Raw genomic sequence first — 21,221 nt, 5'->3', positions numbered from 1 at the left:
AATATTCCATTGAGTGGCATGTACATATATAAACTACCAAATGTAAAACCGATAGCTAGTGGGAAGCAGCCGCATAGCACAGGGAGATCAGCTCCGTTCTTTGTGACCACCCTGAGGGGTGGGATAGGGAGGGTAGGAGTGGGGGAGATGCAAGAGGGAAGAGGTATGGGGATATACATATATGTAAAGCTGATTCACTTTGTTATAAAGCAGAAACTAACACACCATTGTAAAGCAATTATACTCCAATAAAGATGTTAAAAAAAAAAGAAGAAAAGCAGAGTCAGAATTTTAAAAATGTGAGAGGGGGGGCTTCCCTGGTGGCGCAGTGGTTGAGAGTCCACCTGCCGATGCAGGGGACATGGGTTCGTGCCCCAGACCGGGAGGATCCCACATGCCGCGGAGCAGCTAGGCCCGTGAGTCATGGCCGCTGAGCCTGTATGTCCGAAGCCTGTGCTCCGCAACGGGAGAGGCCACAACAGTGAGAGGCCCGCGTAACGCAAAAAAAAAAAAAAAAAATGTGAGAGGAGGTTGTCTTTAAATGCTTTTTTTTTTTTCATCTTTAATGGAGTATAATTGCTTTACAATGGTGTGTTAGTTTCTGCTTTATAACAAAGTGAACCAGTTATACATATACATATGTTCCCATCTCTCTTCCCTCTGGCGTCTCCCCCCTCCCACCCTCCCAATCCCACCCCTCCAGGCGGTCACAAAGCACCGAGCTGATCTCCCTGTGCCATGCGGCTGCTTCCCACTAGCTATCTACCTTACGTTTGTTAGTGTGTATATGTCCGTGCCTCTCTCTCGCCCTGTCACCGCTCACCCTTCCCCCTCCCCATGTCCTCAAGTCCGTTCTCCAGTAGGTCTCTGTCTTTATTCCTGTCTTACCCCTAGGTTCTTCATGACATTTTTTTTTCTAAAATTCCATATATATGTGTTAGCATACGGTATTCGTCTTTCTCTTTCTGACTTACTTCACTCTGTATGACAGACTCTAGGTCTATCCACCTCATTACAAATAGCTCAATTTCGTTTCTTGTTATGGCTGGGTAATATTCCATTGTATATATGTGCCACATCTTCTTTACCCATTCATCTGTCAGTGGACACCTAGGTTGTTTCCTTGTCCTGGCTATTGTAAATAGTGCTGCAATGAACACTGTGGTACATGTCTCTTTTTGAATTATGGTTTTCTCAGGGTATATGCCCAGTAGTGGGATTGCTGGGTCATATGGTAGTTCTATTTGTAGTTTTTTAAGGAACCTCCATACTGTTCTTCATAGTGGCTGAACCAGTTCACATTCCCACCAGCACTGCAAGAGTGTTCCCTTTTCTCCACACCCTCTCCAGCACTTATTGTTTCTAGATTTTTTGATGATGGCCATTCTGACCAGTGTGAGATGATATCTCATTGTAGTTTTGATTTGCATTTCTCTAATGATTAATGATGTTGAGCATGCTTTCATGTGTTTGTTGGCAGTCTGCATATCTTCTTTGGAGAAATGTCTATTTGGGTTTTCTGCCCGTTTTTGGATTGGGTTGTTTGTTTTTTTGTTATTGAGCTGCATGAGCTACTTATACATTTTGGAGATTCATCCTTTGTCAGTTGCCTCATTTGAAAACACTTTCTCCCATTCTGAGGGTTGTCTTTTGGTCTTGTTTATGGTCTCCTTTGCTGTGCAAAAGCTTTTAAGTTTCATTGGGTCCCATTTGTTTATTTTTGTTTTTATTTCCATTTCTCTAGGAGGTGGGTCAAAGAGGATCTTGCTGTGATTTATGTCATAGAGTGTTCTGTCTATGTTTTCCTCTAAGAGTTTGATAGTTTCTGGCCTTACATTTAGGTCTTTAATCCATTTTGAGCTTATTTTTGTGTATGGTGTTAGGGAGTGATCTAATCTCATACTTTTATATGTACCTGTCCAGTTTTCCCAGCACCACTTATTGAAGAGGCTGTCCTTTCTCCACTGTACATTCCTGCCTCCTTTATCAAAGATAAGGTGAGCATATGTGCGTGGGTTTATCTCTGGGCTTTCTATCCTGTTCCATTGATCTATCTTTCTGTTTTTGTGCCAGTACCATTTTTTACTGTAGCTTTGTAGTATAGTCTGAAGTCAGGGAGCCTGATTCCTCCAGCTCCGTTTTTCGTTCCCAAGATTGCTTTGGCTGTTTGGAGTCTTTTGTGTTTCCATATAAATTGTGGAATTTTTTGTTCTAGTTCTGTGAAAAATGCCAGTGGTAGTCTGATAGGGATTGCACTGAATCTGTAGATTGCTTTGGGTAGTAGAGTCATTTGCACAATGTTGATTCTTCCAATCCAAGAACATGGTATATCTCTCCATCTCTTTGTATCATCTTTAATTTATTTCATCAGTGTCTTATAATTTTCTGCATACAGGTCTTTTGTCTCCTCAGGTAGGTTTATTCCTAGATATTTTATTCTTTTTGTTGCAATGGTAAATGGGAGTGTTTTCTTGATTTCACTTTCGGATTTTTCATCGTTAGTGTATAGGAATGCCAGAGATTTCTGTGCATTAATTTTGTATCCTGCTACTTTACCACATTCTTTGTTTAGCTCCAGTAGTTTTCTGGTAGCATCTTTAGGATTCTCTATGTATAGTATCATGTCATCTGCAGACAGTGACAGCTTTACTTCTTCTTTTCCAATTTCGATTCCTTTTATTTCCTTTCCTTCTCTGATTGCTATGGCTAAAACTTCCAAAACTATGTTGAATAAGAGTGGTGAGAGTGGGCAACCTTGTCTTTTTCCTGATCTTAGTGGAAATGCTTTCAGTTTTTCATCATTGAGGACGATGTTGGCTGTGGGTTTGTCATATATGGCCTTTATTATGTTGAGGAAAGTTCCCTCTATGCCTACTTTCTGCAGGGTTTTTATCATAAATGGGTGTTGAATTTTGTCAAAAGCTTTCTCTGCATCTATTGAGATGATCATATGGTTTTTCTCCTTCAATTTGTTAATATGGTGTATCACGTTGATTGATTTGAGTATATTGAAGAATCCTTGCATTCCTGGAATAAACCCCACTTGATCATGGTGTATGATCCTTTTAATGTGCTGTTGGATTCTGTTTGCTAGTATTTTGTTGAGGATTTTTGCATCTATGTTCATCAGTGATATTGGCCTGTAGTTTTCCTTCTTTGTGACATCCTTGTCTGGTTTTGGTATCAGGGTGATGGTGGCCTCGTAGAATGAGTTTGGGAGTGTTCCTCCCTCTGCTATATTTTGGAATAGTTTGAGAAGGATAGGTGTTAGCTCTTCTCTAAATGTTTGATAGAATTCTCCTGTGAAGCCATCTGGTCCTGAGCTTTTGTTTGTTGGAAGATTTTTAATCACAGTTTCAATTTCAGTGCTTGTGATTGGTCTGTTCATATTTTCTATTTCTTCCTGATTTAGTCTTGGCAGGTTGTGCATTTCTAAGAATTTGTCCATTTCTTCCAGGTTGTCCATTTTATTGGCATAGAGTTGCTTGTAGGAATGTCTCATGATCTTTTGTATTTCTGCAGTGTCAGTTGTTACTTCTCCTTTTTCATTTCTAATTCTATTGATTTGCGTCTTCTCCCTTTTTTTCTTGATGAGTCTGGCTAATGGTTTATAAATTTTGTTTATCTTCTCAAAGAACCAGCTTTTAGTTTTATTGATCTTTGCTATTGTTTCCTTCATTTCTTTTTCATTTATTTCTGATCTGATTTTTATGATTTCTTTCCTTCTGCTAACTTTGGGGTTTTTTTGTTCTTCTTTCTCTAATTGCTTCAGGTGCAAGGTTAGGTTTTTTATTCGAGATGTTTCCTGTTTCTTAAGGCAGGATTGTACTGCTATAAACCTACCTGTTAGAACTGCTTTTGCTGCATCCCATAGATTTTGGTTCATCGTGTCTACATTGTCATTTGTTTCTAGGTATTTTTTTATTTCCTCTTTGATTTATTCAGTGATCACTTGGTTATTAAGTAGTGTATTGTTTAGCCTCCATATGTTTGTATTTTTTACAGATCTTTTCCTGTAATTGATATCTAGTCTCATAGCGTTGTGGTTGGAAAAGATACTTGATACAATTTCAATTTTCTTAAATTTACCAAGGCTTGATTTGTGACGCAAGATATGATCTATCCTGGAGAATGTTCCATGAGCACTTGAGAAAAATGTGTATTCTGTTGTTTTTGGATGGAATGTCCTATAAATATCAATTAAGTCCATCTTGTTTAATGTATCATTAAAGCTTGTGTTTCCTTATTTATTTTCATTTTGGATGATCTGTCCATTGGTTAAAGTGGGGTGTTAAAGTCCCCTACTATGAATGTGTTACTGTCAATTTCCCCTTTTATGGCTGTTAGTATTTGCCTTATGTATTGTGGTGCTCCTATGTTGGGTGCATAAATATTTACAATTGTTATATCTTCTTCTTGGATCGATCCCTTGATCCATTATGTAGTGTCCTTTTTTTTTTTTTTTCAGTACATAGGCCTCTCACTGTTGTGGCCTCTCCCGTTGCGGAGCACAGGCTCCAGATGCGCAGGCTCAGTGGCCATGGCTCACGGGCCCAGCCGCTCTGCGGCATGTGAGATCTTCCCGGACCGGGGCACGAACCTGCGTCCCCTGCATCGGCAGGCGGACTCTCAACCACTGCACCACCAGGGAAGCCCTAGTGTCCTTCTTTGTCTCTTCTAATAGTCTTTATTTTAAAGTCTATTTTGATATGAGAATTGCTACTCCATCTTTCTTTTGGTTTCCATTTGCATGAAATATCTTTTTCCATCCCCTTACTTTCAGTCTGTATGTGTCTCTAGATCTGAAGTGGGTCTCTTGTAGACAGCAAATATATGGGTCCTGTTTTTGTATCCATTCAGCCAATCTGTGTCTTTTGGTGGGAGCATTTAGTCCATTTACATTTAAGGTAATTATCGATATGTATGTTCCTATTCCCATTTTCTTAATTGTTTTGGGTTCGTTATTGTAGGTGTTTTCCTTCTCTTGTGTTTCTTGCCTAGAGAAGTTCCTTTAGCAGTTGTTGTAAAGCTGGTTTGGTGGTGCTGAACTCTCTCAGCTTTTGCTTGTCTGTAAAGGTTTTAATTTCTCCATCAAATCTGAATGAGATCCTTGCTGGGTAGAGTAATCTTGGTTGTAGGTTTTTCTCCTTCATCACTTTCAATATGTCCTGCCAGTCCCTTCTGGCTTGCAGAGTTTCTGCTGAAAGATCAGCTGTTAACCTTATGGGGATTCCCTTGTGTTATTTGTTGTTTTTCCCTTGCTGCTTTTAATATGTTTTCTTTGTATTTAATCTTTGACAGTTTGATTAATATGTGTCTTGGCGTATTTCTCCTTGGATTTATCCTGTATGGGACTCTCTGTGCTTCCTGGACTTGATTAACTATTTCCTTTCCCGTATTAGGGAAGTTTTCAACTATAATCTCTTCAAATATTTTCTCAGTCCCTTTCTTTTTCTCTTTTTCTTCTGGAACCCCTATAATTCGAATGTTGGTGTGTTTAATGTTGTCCGAGAGGTCTCTGAGACTGTCCTCCGTTCCTTTCATTTTTTTCCTTTAGTCTGCTCTGCAATAGTTATTTCCACCATTTTATCTTCCAGGTCACTTATCTGTTCTTCTGCCTCAGTTATTCTGCTATTGATCCCATCTACAGTATTTTTAATTTCATTTATTGTGTTGTTCATCGTTGTTTGTTTTATCTTTAGTTCTTCTAGGTCCTTGTTAAATGTTTCTTGCATTTTGTCTATTCTATTTCCAAGATTTTGGATCATCTTTACTATCATTATTCTGAATTCTTTTTCAGGTAGACTGCCTATTTCCTCTTCTTTTGTTAGGTCTGGTGGGCTTTTATCTTGCTCCTTCATCTGCTATGTGTTTTTCTGTCTTCTCATTTTGCTTATCGTACTGTGTTTGGGGTCTCCTTTTCGCAGGCTGCAGGTTCATAGTTCCCGTTGTTTTTGGTGTCTGTTCCCAGTGGCTAAGGTTGGTTTAGTGGGTTGTGTAGGCTTCCTGGTGGAGGGGACTAGTGCCTTTGTTCTGGTGGATGAGGCTGGATCTTGTCTTTCTGGTGGGCAGGTCCACGTCTGGTGGTGTGTTTTGGAGTGTCTGTGGACTTACTATGATTTTAGGCAGCCTCTCTGCTAATGGGTGGTGTTGTGTTCCTGTCTTGCTAGTTATTTGGCATAGGATGTCCAGCACTGTAGCTTGCTGGTCGTTGAGTGAAGCTGGGTGCTGGTGTTGAGATGGAGGTCTCTGGGAGATTTTCGCCATTTGATATTATGTGGAGCTGGGAGGTCTCTTGTGGACCAGTGCCCTGAAGTTGGCTCTCCCACCTCAGAGGCACAGCACTGACTCCTGGCTGCAGCACCAAGAACCTTTCATCCACATGGCTCAGAATAGAAAGGAGAAAAAGTAGAAAGAAAGAATTAGTAGAAGTAGAAAGAAAGAAAGGAGGGAGGGAGGGAGAAAGGAAGGAGGGAAGGAAGGAAAAAAGGAAAGAGAGAAGATATAGTAAAATAAAATAAAATAAAGTTATTAAAATAAAAAATAATTATTAAGAGAAAACAAATTAAAAAAATAAAAGAAACGGACAGATAGAACCCTAGGACAAATGGTGGAAGCAAAGCTCTACAGACATAATCTCACACAGAAGCATACACATACACACTCACAAAAAGAGGAAAAGGGGAAAAAAACATAAATCTTGCTCTCAAAGTCCACCTCCTCAATTTGGGATGATTCGTGTGTAAAGGAGGGAAGGAAGGAAAGAAAGAAAGAAAGAAGATAAAGTAAAGTAAAATAAAGTTATTGAAATAAAAAATAATTATTAAGAAAAAAAATTAAAACAAAAAAAATAAAACAAAAAACGGATGGATAGAACCCTAGGACAAATGGTGGAAGCAAAGCTATACAGACAAAATCTCACATAGAAGCATATACATACACAGTCACAAAAAGAGGAAAAGGGGAAAAAATCATAAATCTTGCTCTCAAAGTCCACCTCCTTAATTTGGGATGATTGGTTGTCTATTCATGTATTCCACAGATGAAGGGTACATCAAATTGATTGTGGAGCTTTAATCCGCTGCTTCTGAGGCTGCTGGGAGAGATTTCCCTTTCTCTTCTTTGTTCTCACAGCTCCCAGGGGCTCAGCTTTGGATTTGGCCCTGCCTCTGCGTGTAGGTTGCCGGAGGGCGTCTGTTCTTTGCTCAGACTGGACGGGGTTAAAGGAGCCGCTGATTCGGGGGCTCAGGCTCACTCAGGCGTGGGGGAGGGAGGGGAACGGAGTGCGGGGCGAGCCTGCGGAGGCAGAGGCCTGCATGACGTTGCACCAGCCTGAGGCGTGCAGTGCATTCTCCTGGGGGAGTTGTCCCTGGATCCCGGGACCCTGGCAGTGGCGGGCTGCACAGGCTCCCCAGAAGCGGGGTGTGGATAGTGACCTGTGCTCGCACACAGGCTTCTTGGTGGCGGCAGCAGTAGCCTTAGCGTCTCATGCCCGTCTCTGGGGTCCGCGCTTTTAGCCGCAGCTCGCGCCCGTCTCTGGAGCTCCTTTAAGCAGCACTCTTAATCCCCTCTCCTCGTGCACCAGGAAACAGAGGGAAGAAAAAGTCTCTTGCCTCTTCGGCAGGTCCAGACTTTTCCCCGGACTCCCTCCCGGCTAGCCGTGGTGCACTAACCCCCTGCAGGCTGTATTCACGCTGCCAACCCCAGTCCTCTCCCGGCGCTCAGACCGAAGCCCGAGCCTCAGCTCGCAGCCCCGCCTGCCCCGGCGGGTGAGCAGACAAGCCTCTCGGGCTGGTGAGTGCCGGTCGGCCCTGATCCTCTGTGCGGGAAACTCTCCGCTTTGCCCTCCGCATCCCTGTGGCTGCGCGCTCCTCCGCGGCCCCGAAGCTCCCCCTGCTGCCACCCGCAGTCTCCGCCCGCGAAGGGGCTTCCTAGTGTGTGGAAACCTTTCCTCCTTCACAGCTCCCTCCCACTGGTGCAGGTCCCGTCCCTATCCTTTTGTCTCTGTTTATTCTTTTTTCTTTTGCCCTACCCAGGTACATGGGGAGTTTCTTGCCTTTTGGGAGGTCTGAGGTCTTCTGCCAGCATTCAGTAGGTGTTCTGTAGGAGTTGTTCCACGTGTAGATGTATTTCTGATGTATCTATGGGGAGGAAGGCGATCTCCGCGTCTTACTCTTCCGCCATCTTCTCAGAAGCCCTAAATGCTTTTAAATGTATGTGTTGCTTCTGGTTAACTCTGTGTGTGTGTGTGTGTGTGTGGTTTTATTATTGTTAGTTTCTTTATTTGTTTGATTTTTGTTAAGGTGGAACTTTATAACCTATTCATAAGACTTTTCTCTCTTCTAGCAGTCTTTTGGCTGTTTCTCCCCCAAATCTTTCCCATATATCTATTGAGCATGTACTATGTACCAAGCACAAAGAAAGTGATGCAGTTTTTATCTAATTCAGATAGACAGTAAGCCTGTGATTGCTGTACTTATAATCCAGCTGGCAAGATGTAAATAGGTTGAAAAGTATGGTTTCCTTGATTAGGCAGCAATTTTCATTGTGTACAAGCACCTGGTATATTCTTTCAGACTTCACACTGTGTCTTGTTTTCTTCTGTAAAAGGTCTTCTTGTCAAGTTCTAATAGACAAAAAATAAATTTCATCATTATTTCATTGATAATAAGCAATTCATAGCTTAGAATAATTTTCTCACAAAAGCATGCTTTAGCTACAATGGGTGAGGGATTTTCTTTTCCAGTATTATCAATAAAAATTTAGAGTTCACCAAAAATGTGTGAAATAAAATGACAATTAGTACACAGGATTTTAGCTTGCAGACTAGATGTGTTATCCTCTAGTCGTGAATAGAAAGTAGAATTGCTGAGTTGGGGTGTCTTGGTTCTGATGCTTGTAATTCATCTCTCAATATTGACTGTATTGATTTTCTTTTTGGAAAAATAAGGAAACACAGCCCTACATATGGGCAGGGTTATTTTGAAAATAAAATGTTGTTATACCAGTGAAAACATTTCGAAAAGTTAGAAGAACCTAAAAGATTAATCATCATCAGTGGCTCACCTAGTTTAAATAGATTACTATTTAGAAATTAAGAATTAGGTTAGATGCAAGCTCCTAATAAGATGACATCTATTTTTGCTTTTATAATAACAAGTTATAATATGCTTACATGTCTGATTCCTCTACTACATTCAAAGCTCCACTTCTTCATCTGTATCCCGAGTGCAGAGCACTGAGCAGGTATTTAATAAATGTTCATTGGATGAATAAAACTGGGGAGGACATGAGGAAAGAACATCTTTATAACATCATAGTCTGATTATTATAAATTAGAGAACTAGCTTTCAGTCATATTTTGGAGACAGGTAAATCTTTTAAACAGGTACCTCGCTCATTATTTCCTCTTTGCCTCAATCTATGAAATAGGAAGTTTTTTGTTTCTGTAATTTCACCTCTTTTGCTGTTGAGTCATTACAGTAAAACATTAAGAGGATGTGCTCTTGGTAATATCTTTGTCGATATTAAATGAAGTCTTCATTGCCTAAAAGAATGACTGTACTGATTTGATTTTAAATGCTTTCATGCATAGCAAAGAGATGAAGACTGGTTTGCCCAGTTTTATCTAGTCATGAGTGCTCCAGAGGAGTGACCTGCCATGGCTAATACTATTACTTTCCTCATAATAATAGATTCAGAACATTCAAAGACTGCTCTTTAATCATTTACTTTTTAAAAATAAAGTGGGTTGTTTTATTAAAATTAATTAATTAATTTTGGCTGCGTTGGGTCTTTGTTGCTGTGTGCGGGCTTTTCCCTGTTTGCTGTGAGTGGGGGCTACTCTTCTTTGTGGGGTGTGAGCTTCTCATTGCGGTGGCTTCCCTTGTTGCGGAGCACGGGCTCTAGGCACATGGGCTTCAGTAGCTGTGGCACGTGGACTCAGTAGTTGTGGCTCATGGGCTCTAGAGCGCAGGCTCAGTAGTTGTGGCACACGGGCTTAGTTGCTCCGCAGCATGTGGGATCTTCCTGGACCAGGGCTCGAACCCATGTCTCCCGCATTGGCAGGCAGATTCTTAACCACTGCACCACCAGGGAAGCCCTACTTCTTTTAACTACTCACAGTTTGGAAATTAAGCATAGTTGGTATTACATGTTTTTCTATTTTCTGTGGCTCAGTGTTGAATTCTAATGACATGTCTTTGCAAAAGTTTACATGCATGTGTGGACTCTGATATCACTTGTTAGAAAAGGGAAATTTGACTGTAAATTTTACCTTTTCAGCACAAGTCATACATGTTCCTGGAATACATCTTTTTTTTTTAACATCTTTATTGGAGTATAATTGCTTTACAATGGTGTGTTAGTTTCTGCTGTATAACAAAGTGAATCAGCTATACGTATACATATATCCCATATCCCCTCCCTCTTGCGTCTCCTTCCCACCCTCTCTATCCCACCCCTCTAGGTGGACACAAAGCACCGAGCTGATCTCCCTGTGCTATGCGGCTGCTTCCCACTAGCTATCGGTTTTACATTTGGTAGTGTATATATATCCATGTCACTCTCTCACTTTGTCCCAGCTTACCCTTCCCCCTCCCTGTTTCCTCAAATACATCCTCTACATCTGCGTCTTTATTCCTGTCCTGCCCCTAGGTTCTTCAGAACTGTTTTTTTTTTTTCTTTTAAGATTCCATGTATATGTGTTAGCATACAGTATTTGTTTTCCTCTTTCTGACTTCACTCTGTATGACAGACTCTAGGTCCATCCACCTCACTACAAATAACTCAATTTCATTTCTTTTTATGGCTGAGTAATATTCCATTGTATATACGTGCCACATCTTCTTTACCCATTCATCTGTCTATGGACACTTAGGTTTGGAATGCATCTTTTTTGGCTTAGTAATATGATCTGCTCTTTGTATAGTCCTTTACAGTTTTGAAAGTGCTTTCATACATAACTCCTTTGCAAATACCCCAGGAGAGAGGGAGGATAAGTGTTATAGGCATCTTGTTACAACTGTTCTGTAGGTTACTTTGACCTAACTTACCTATAAAATATTTAATTGTCAAATAAAATTAGACTTGACCTAATTATGTTGACGTTTCCACACCTCTTACTATTCCCATAAATCTGTGAACCAAGAAAACGCTTGCTGTATCTATGCTAAATTATATCATTGGGTTTTGAGACCTTGTGCCTCAGGAGATTAGGCTCAGATGAGATGATTGCAATCTTCTTTGCTCACAGATAGGAAGCTATCTTCATTTATCACAGAGTAATTGAAGAATAACTGAAAGAGTTTGAGATATTTTTTGTTTTTTGTCAAGTCAAAATAGAAATGTCTCTCTTCTGGTGAGGAAAATGTGTAACAGAGAAGGCTGAAGAGAAAGATGTTTATAGCTTGGGTAAATATAATACTTGTTTATTGTAAGTGTTTTATATATTTATTTTATAGCACAGTCTCTATCCTGAGAGGTCAGGGGAAAGAATGATTCAAATATATATTTGTAATCTATGACCTCTTTCTTTGGTGATTATAGTTTGTTGAATTCTGTTTGAGATGGGGCTTAGGCCTAAAAAGGGGGGGTAAAATGGAAAGAAGATTCTAGAAAAGAATCAGGTGCCTTTGGGTAGCAATGCATATTTAGATAGTATATTTAAACTTATTTAAGAAAAAAGGAAAATGGCCATAATTTTTATTTTCTTAACAAAGGAACAATGAAGAAAAATGAACTTCAGTATGCAAAACTTTTATTTCTTTATAGCTAATATTTGGGGAGAACTTTTTGGTGCTTTATGATATCTTGTACACCCAGTCTTAAAAATGAAACTGTGAAATTGTAGACCCAGGTATCTTATATATCCTTAGGTCTTTTATAAAATAAAGTTTATTTTTCTAGTTCTATAAACACTGATAGTTTAAGTTTTTTTTTTTTATATAGGTCATTCAGATACCACACAGTTGATATCAAATCCTTATCAGACAGTGAAAGTCTATAAAAGGTATAGGTGTCAAAGCAGATAGTTGCTTAAGGAACTTCTAGACCAGTTAGTAAGGCACAAAAGATTTACTTAGCTAGTGTCTTTCTGAAAAGCTTCAAAGAAATAAGAAAGTACCTTATTAGAGTATAGTCAGGTTGGAATAATTCTCTTCAGTTGCCAATCAGTTTTTTATTTTCTTTCACGTAAACCATAATATTAATTCTGCAGGAAGGAAGAGATATTATTCATCTTGTGTAATTTTTTAATTAGTAAAGCTCCACATTTCTTATTGCATATCAGATTTATTAAGTTGTTCACATCTATCCCGAATCTGTTTATTTATAATTGCTTAAACCAATCACATTTATACTGTCTTCAACAGAAGTGAAGATGTGATTAATGTCGTACTCCAACCTAAATTTAATGAAAGGCTATATTGTATGATTTCCTAAGAAAACACAAACTTTTTTTTTTTTTGCAGTACGCGAGCCTCTCACTGCCGCAGCCTTTCCCGTTGCGGAGCATAGGCTCCGGACGCGCAGGCCCAGGGGCCACGGCTCACGGGCCCAGCCACTCCGCGGCATGTGGGATCCCCCCGGACCGGGGCACGAACCCGTGTCCCCCGCATCGGCAGGCGGACTCTCAACCACTGTGCCACCAGGGAAGCCCACAAACATTTTAAAGTATATGTTTTGCCCTCCTAATCCTGAAAAATCTACTGCAGGCACATCATGTCCCTTTTCAGCTTCCAACAACAACAGATACCTTCAAAACACCAAAAGAGTTGCTGAATAACAATTTTGTAGAAAATTTTTATTGTTTTTAATATATCAATCATTCTGGCCCATTATTATTTTAAACTGTGAGCTCAATTTAGCAAAAGTCACATACAAATTCAACAAAGTGTATATTACACATTAGTAAATAACATATTTGAGAGTGATTATTTGGTTGTACTTGACGGAAAACCAATTAAAACTGTTAAGCAAAACAAAATATGTATTGGTTATCGTAATTGAAAGTTCTGTAGTGATGCTTCAGACATGGCTGAATCCAGGCACTCACTCTCATAGCTTTGTTTTCCACTGAGTTGGATTCATTTTAGGGCAGGAATCCTGAAGACAAAATAGCCACTAGACTTTCAATCCCCCAGTCAGTCAACTCAAGTGAATAGGGATTGTTTCTTTCTAAATAGTTTTCAAAAAAGGGTTGATTTGATTTTCTTTGTTTTAACTTAGTCCAACTTTCCATTCCTGAAATGAATAATTATGACTAGGGTTATGGTGCGTTTATTGGCCAGTCCTGGACCTAGAATCACCCTCAGGCAAACATAACTACCAGGACGGAGAAAAGAAGTACAGGTCTGCAAGGGAAACCCAGGGTGCTATCATGAGAATGTATTTTGTTTTGTCGTTGTTTTTGTTTTGGTGAGAGGTGGTGGTGACAGCAAAGCACAGTGTATGTATATATTAAATTAAATTAAGAGTGAAATGTGCACCATAATATATAAGTTCCATTGAGCAAAAGAGCAGCAGTTTAAATTGGTATACTAATATTTTGTGATAGAGCAACATAAAGAATAACTGCAAAACCGCGATACTGAAAATGTTTGATTGCTGAAGAAAGGCCTTGGAACATAACAAATCATACAGAAAACCTGTGATCATAGCATTTCTGAGACTTTCTCATCTGTAAAATAATAATTATTTGGTTAACAGTAGATACTTTTATACACTTTTTTTGTGCTGAATTATATTGCTATAGGAGGTATTATAGATTTTATCAAATAATGTTTGTATAATTTAATTATATCCAATTATGGATGATATTGCACTCAATTTAGAATAGAGACAAGGATTAGTAAAACTCTTCTCCCCACCTTTCCTTGACTGTGGGAAATTGGAACACTATTACAGCTCATTGAAATTTGCCTTTAAATACATTACTCATTTCATGGATATTAACATGAATAAAATTAAACTCCACAGGACTGGAAAAATTAAACTAATGACTTTTTATGTAGTCCAAGTTAATGAGTGCTTTCTGGTCTAATTTTTCATTGAGGAATCAACCACAGTTTCTTGATTCCCTGCATTTGAATAGCCTCTATTATGGGGCTATTTACAAAAATGCTTAATAAGAGCCTGTAGTGAATAGGTGCTCTATTTCCATACACACTGAAATATAGTTACACATTTTTACAGTTTTTGGTAGCAATATAAGGACTTTTAAAAATTAAGTGTGGCTTTTAGTGTAGGTGTTTTATAAATTTTTCTTTAATTACCTGAATATGGTTTTTTTTTCAAATTTATTTAATTGATTTATTTTTGGCTGCCTTGGGTCTTCGTTTCTGCGCACGGGCTTTGTCTAGTTGCAGCGAGCAGGGGCTTCTCTTCGTTGCGGTGCGAGGGCTTTTCACTGCGGTGGCTTCTCTTGTTGCGGAGCACAGGCTCTAGGCGCACGGGCTCAGTAGCTGTGGCTCGTGGGCTCTAGCGCGCAGACTCAGTAGTTGTGGCGCACAGGCTTAGTTGCTCCGTGGCATGTGGGATCTTCCCGGACCAGGGATCGAGCCCATGTCCCCTGCATTGGCAGGCAGATTCTCAACCACTGCGCCACCAGGGAAGCCCCCTGAATATGTTTTTAATGTATTAAAATACTATACTAGGGCTTCCCTGGTGGCGCAGTGGTTGAGAGTCCACCTGCCGACGCAGGGGACACGGGTTCGTGCCCCGGTCCAGGAAGATCCCACATGCCGCGGAGCGGCTGGGCCCGTGAGCAATGGCCGCTGAGCCTGCGCGTCTGGAGCCTGTGCTCCGCAATGGGAGAGGCCACAGCAGTGAGAAGGCCCGCGTACCCACCCCCCCCAAAAATAAAATAAAATACTATAATAAAGAATAGTGATTCATAATTTTCATCTTCTGAGATGAAGGAAGGAAGGAAAGAAGAGTGGAAAGAAAGAAGGCAGGAAGGAGTGGAGACGTAATGAAAGAAGGAGAGAAGGTACCTAAAAAATGGGGAATACTTGGGAAAAATTCTGTTCCTAAATAACTTGGTGCTGAAATTTGTACTTTCAGGGTTTCAGAAGTAGTCTTAGTGGTAGGAGATAAACAAAATATGATGACTAATTCAAAAAATTAAACCTAATTAAATCTAAAATATATTAGACAAATAAAATGTTAACAATTAACTAAATAAAATTTTTGACACTTTTGATAATGACTTAGTTGCTTTAAAACCTGGTCAATTCATAGCTAAGGTCTTAATTTAAGGATTAGAAACTTACATGATTTTGTGTTTAAAATATGTAACTGACATTAAGGGAAACTCTAAAATAAAAACCAGTCTTTCCTAATTCAGTGGAGGAGTTGAGGAAATGAATATAGTTATCTGAGAGAAGAGCAATGAAGGCAGACAGAAGGAATAAAATGTTCAAAGGTCCTGAGACTTAATATTTGAATCAAAGTCTCAAAAAACCTCATTAAAACATAAAAATAAAAAGCACACCAAAAGGAAAATAAAAATTATAAATTAATTATTTGATAAATTAAACACATAAAAGTTATACTTCACTTGCAGTTAAAGAAGTACACATTTCAGAAAAAGAGACAATTTTTTGACAATCAAATTGTCAAAATATGAGAAAAAAGATCATTGCTGGAAAGGGTGATTTGAAATTAACATTATCATCTGCCATTGGTGGGAAGTCTATTTTGGTATATCTTTCTAGAAAGCGTCTTGGTGGTATGTAAGAAAATACTTCAAAGATCAAGTACTGGGCTTCCCTGGTGGCGCAGTGGTTGAGGGTCCGCCTGCCGATGCAGCGGACACGGGTTCGTGCCCCGGTCCGGGAAGATCCCACATGCCGCGGAGCAGCTGGGCCCGTGAGCCATGGTCGCTAAGCCTGCGCGTCTGGAGCCTGTGCTCCGCAACGGGAGAGGCCACAACAGTGAGAGGCCTGCGTACCGCAAAAAAAAAAGATCAAGTACTTTTTCACCTAGTAATTTAACTTCTAGGAAGCCATAATAAAGGAATAACTTGAGATGAGCACAGATATTTATGTATGAAGATATGTATTGCAGTTCTATTTATAGTATGAAAGTGTGGAACTTTTGAACAATTTATCATAAGTAAAAATAATTGTCTTGAATTACTAGGTCCTTTTTTTTTAATGTGCTGGGCACTGTCTGTGGATTATCTCATTTATTTCTTTCTACATTTATGTAATGTATAGTTAGTGTTTATTTGTTAATTTCCCTACCACTGTGTTTATAATAGACCAGCTTTTCCTTGGTGGAACTCATCTTTCATCATGTGTAGTAGCCATATGGCTAAGGAGAACTGACCTTATTGGTATCTCGAATGGCCTAAGCCCATCAGTGATTCTATACCCCCAGTGATTGATTAGGGATGTGTGTGTGTGTGTGTGTGTGTGTGTGTGTGTGTGTGTGTGTGTGTGTGTGTGTGTGTGTGTGTGTGACCTTATTGTGTGTGTGTGTGTGTGTGTGTGTGTGTGTGTGTGTGTGTGTGTGACCTTATTGACTCAATAAGAGTAAATCCCAGAACTTTTGATTACTGATTGAAGGAGAAATGCTCTTTCTCCTTTAGCTCTCGCTCTTGTTTTTGCTCTGGCTTTCTTGCTCTTTCTTTTCCTTTTCCCCCCCCTCTTTCCTCCAAACATTGCTGAGATTTCCATTCTTTTCCCTAGTCAGATTTATTTTCCTCCTCAAATTCCCATTGCATTAAAAAGTTACTATACTCTGGTATGAATTTCACTCTGCCATACATCATTCATTAACTCAAGTAAATTTTTAGTCTGGGGCCAGTTGTCACTACTTCGAATCCATCTTAGTGCCTATGCTGTGTTTTACATAAAAGGCTCTAAATATTTGAGAGGTCAGAGTTTGTGAAGAGTTAATGTTAAAAAGAACAAAGACTTCACCTTAACCTATTTATACTGAAAAATATAATAACCAAAAGTTTCACAGAAAGTTGCTTGGGTTTTCCACTGATTGCAGCAGAAAGAGTGAATGACTTGATAATTGTTCTCCTGCTTCTTCTAATTAGGAAAATTTCCTGCTGGTGACAGCTTCAAAGCACTGCTAAAAGTTTCATGTCAAATGTAGAGGAATGAACTAGATTTAATTTGTTTTCAAATTGGTGAATTTAAAATTGATATTAATTCTGAAATAGTTTGTCATGTCTCATCCTCTATCACTTTTCTCTTCACCATTCTGAGAGTGGAGAACTTAAAATGCACATGGAACAAAAAAGGAATGATGTCAATTCTTGGTTCAGACTGACATCTCTGAGAATAGGAAAGGCCTGGATCAGGGTTGTCTTGTCTTGCTCTCTTCTTACCTAAATTAAATCCCAAGCACCATTCCCCCTTTACATCTTACAAATATGAATGCCTTGAGTCTATTTCTATTTTGCATTGCCGTTTAACAAATATATACAAATTTCTAAGAAACATTTACTTGTCTTACCTTCTCCCTTTCATGGTCTCTTCAGAGCCACATTTACCACATGGTCGACCTAAAATACATTTTCTTGCACCACTTCCCTGTTTTATCATACTCATGTCATCTTTAGGATAAAATCCGAATTTTAGCATGGCATTCAGGAGGCTTCTTGATATGGTCTTACCTTACTGCAAAAATTTCTTATAAAATAGTTTCATAAGCATTCTATTTTCAAATCATATATACCTGACCACTTGCCTGTCCTTAAAGGTGGCATGTTCTTTCTTATTACTATACCTTTGCTTATGATGTTCCCTCTGCCAACCAATTTCTTCATTGGACAACTTCTAAACTGATGGTTCACAGGTTCCATCTTCTTAAGGAAGAAGACAAGTAAAAATACCTTTAAACCTGGCTTGTTGGTTTAGGTCGGTTTTGTTGTGTGTGGAATATTTAAAGATACAAGTGTTGCATTAACAAATAGAGGTGTCTAGTCATATTGCAATGTTCATAATGGTTTTCTTAAACTAATACTGTTGGAAAAAATGAAGGTTTTGGTAAAGAAATGGTTGGCTTCATTTAATTTCATGTACCTCTTCAAATTTCATAATATGTAATAAATGGTGGCAAAACAGTATAAAATTGAGTGTGTTATGTTCATACTAAAATTTTAAGAATCATTCACATTGGAAATCAAGATTTTATATTTTAAAATAAAAATATGTTCAAAAGAGCAGCTCATAAGCTTATCTAACTTTTTGCAGGAATATTTAAAGTGCTCTTTAAATGACCAAGTCTAATCATATCAGACGGTGGAATAATACATCCACTTCAGAGTATATGTCAATTTCCTGCAAGAAGAAAGATAGAAGTAGGCACAAGTTCATTCTTGTTTTTTGATGTGGGTATTTTTGTGCTCTTCTTTATGCTGTCACATTGCATAAAATATTCTAGGTTGAAAAGTGTTTTCCACAGTAAGAATGGATTTCAGTCAATCTGAGATAGAAATAAATGCTGTGGGCATAAGTTGAGTCAACCATTTTAAGGAAAATATTTACTTTGCTATACTGTTTGGAATGGGATTTTTTTTAAACAGTTTTTTTTTTAAACAAAGTTACTTATGTTATCTTGGGTGATTTCTTTCTTATTTCATTCCATTAGACCAACATTTGCACAAAATAAATAAGGAAATAACCATTACACTAAAAAACTAATTTTGTCTCCTTTTTCTCCCCCTTCCCCAAGCAGACAAAAGAGAAAAAATGATCTGGTTAATCACTTTGGAAATCATGGCACAGTTTCATGGCTACCTTTTAGCTGTGCCGTGTTTGAAATTTCCTGTCCAGGATGAGCAGATCTATTTCTAAAGCTGGAAGTAGGTGATAATGCAGCCTTTACATTTTGAGGAAAGATAAGATGAGTTGTATCATTTATATATACCCTAGGAGTCAATGCTAAGAGAATACCATGCCTATGATTTAATAAATAACAGCATCATTGGGTAGATAAATATTTTTCTCACTAACATTATAAAATATCTATAAATGGCCTTAAAATATACCCTGCTCATATTTTAATTCAGATTTTACAATCGTTGCTTTCTCTGCTAGATGCTGTTGATGATCTGCCTATAATCCCACTCCCTTAGCATCTCCCAAATAAGCTTTTTTTACTTGAATTATGTGCCTCTGGGGCCTCCTAAACTAAGATTCCTTCTTTCTTTATCTCTAAAGTTATGATAGAAAATGAAAAAGAATATGGTGAACAAATAGATAAACAGGCTTCTAAAGAAAATTGTAGCTAAGTTAGAAAAAGATAATTTCAGAGTATTCAGATGGGTCAGATACAAAGAGTCAGAAATAAAGATCTGTCTTTAGTCTATAATTTGAAAAAGTCAAGAATACAGGTCTGGGGCTTCCCTGGTGGCACAGTTGGTGAGAGTCCACCTGCTGATGCAGGGGACATGGGTTCATGCCCCGGTCCGGGAGGATCCCACATGCCGCGGAGCGGCTGGGCCCTTGAGCCATGGCCGCTGAGCCTGCGCGTCCGGAGCCTGTGCTCCGGAACGGGAGAGACCACAACAGTGAGAGGCCCGCATAAAAAAAAAAAAGTACAGGTCTGGCTTTACCAATGGTCTGTATCAGAGTTATGGAGGGAGACACAACAAAAGAGTTTGATATGTTTTTGTACTTGTGTTCCTCCTCCCCCTCAAAAAAAAAAAAAGGATATTTTTGCTGTTTTGGCAAGAAGAAATACTATACTATGAATTTTTTTTGCTGCTTTTGAATTTATGTTCAGAGGTCCATTTGAAATGATGGAATTAAGGGAAGGCATAATTTGTGCTGTTGCATCTGGAAGGACTTCTTCCTTTTGTGTGTTGGAATAAAAATGTAAGAATCGTACCTAGCCGTTGTGTCTGTTCTAGTTATAGCATGAGAATAAATAGAAGGATGAGCTACCTAAATGTTTCTCCATAGCAGTTGAAGTGCAATGAAAGTTAAAATAGATCAGTGCTTTCTAAAATTCTGTTTCACCTTCTTAATCCAGGACAGAGTATGCACTTGGTTAGTCTAATTAGCTAATAAGTGAAGGAGACAGCTGGGCCTAGTTGTCATACAGCCTGAGGGAGAAAGGGGGTATATGGTCAACCAACCATCACTGTTCTTTAATAGCAACATATCCATGAGTTAAAACATTTAACTCATTATCTAGCAATCCTACTATTTGCCCTTATCTAACAATCTGTTACTCTACCTTTTCAAAAAAATAACATGCTTTACCATTGTTTTCCTGTTACTGGGTAACTTTCTTGAACTTTCACAAGAAATGTAATTGGAATTTTAGAATATGCACTGTAATAACTAAATTAAAATACACATAAATATAATTATTGATTAATTCTACTGAGTCCAATTTTAATTTTATTTTTAGTTATGTGTAATTTCATCTGATATACACAAGAGAGAAAGTAATTGAAGCAAATTCAGATGGGAACTGGATGATTGAAAGTCAAGTGTCTGCATATTCCTTCAACTATATTTGAACATACCTACCCAGGTAAGAATAAGTGATTGCTTATTTATACACTGAATAACATTTGGAAAAAAGATTTGAAGCTATAAAAAAGTTTTTACTTTGTACTGATTATTTAAAAAGATAGTTTTATTTTATGAAATGGTAAAATACATAAAAGCAAAATAAAATTGAAATCGTGAATGAGTCTGTTTTCTAAAAACAACTTCTGTTACCTGTTTGTTCTATAGCATTTGATTTTTGTTTTGTTGTTTTTTTCCTTTAAACAGCATTAGGCTAATATACATATTCTTTGTTGAATTTATTATTTTTATAACAAATCTATTTTGTTCTATTTGGGAATATGAATTAATGCTTCATATTTTTCATTGTTATCTGTTAATATAAACATAAATGATTAAAAAAAATTTTAGATTGGGTTTATTACTCAGAATATCCTTATGGATAAATTAATATATATATATTTATATATACATACATATATATATAGTGCTCATTTTGCATGCTAAATGTTACTAAAATTAGCATCACTGGCTCAATGGCTATAATATTTTAAAGGCTTTTTATTCTTATTGCTGAATTTACCTCCAGAAGGTGATAATGAGTTATAGACCCATTGACTTATATTTTTTCATTCAAAAATTTTCCCTAACAAAACCGAGTTTCCCTAACAAACCTAGTCACTTCGGCAGGTGAACATTTAAATGGACAGCCAATTGGAGTAAAGATACAGAGCT

General features: G+C 38.3%; 1 protein-coding gene across 8 annotated transcripts in view; it reads left to right on the top strand.

Annotated features, from left to right (window-relative positions):
* Positions 1-21,221, top strand: part of GULP1 (GULP PTB domain containing engulfment adaptor 1) — a 367,352-nt gene that overhangs the window by 173,096 nt on the left and 173,035 nt on the right. For 7 of the 8 annotated variants that reach the window (XM_073807501.1, XM_073807502.1, XM_033859966.2 and 4 more), the window contains one exon: positions 20,383-20,508. The gene's annotated coding sequence lies outside the window, so the exon portion shown is untranslated. Of the gene's footprint in view, positions 1-18,699; positions 18,827-20,382; positions 20,509-21,221 lie in introns of all 8 variants that reach the window. The other variant, XM_073807500.1, reaches the window with a different exon arrangement.

This window comes from Tursiops truncatus, chromosome 7 (assembly GCF_011762595.2).
Source record: "Tursiops truncatus isolate mTurTru1 chromosome 7, mTurTru1.mat.Y, whole genome shotgun sequence".
In the NCBI taxonomy this organism is placed as follows: domain Eukaryota; kingdom Metazoa; phylum Chordata; class Mammalia; order Artiodactyla; family Delphinidae; genus Tursiops; species Tursiops truncatus.
This window is presented reverse-complemented; position numbering and strand designations above follow the sequence as displayed.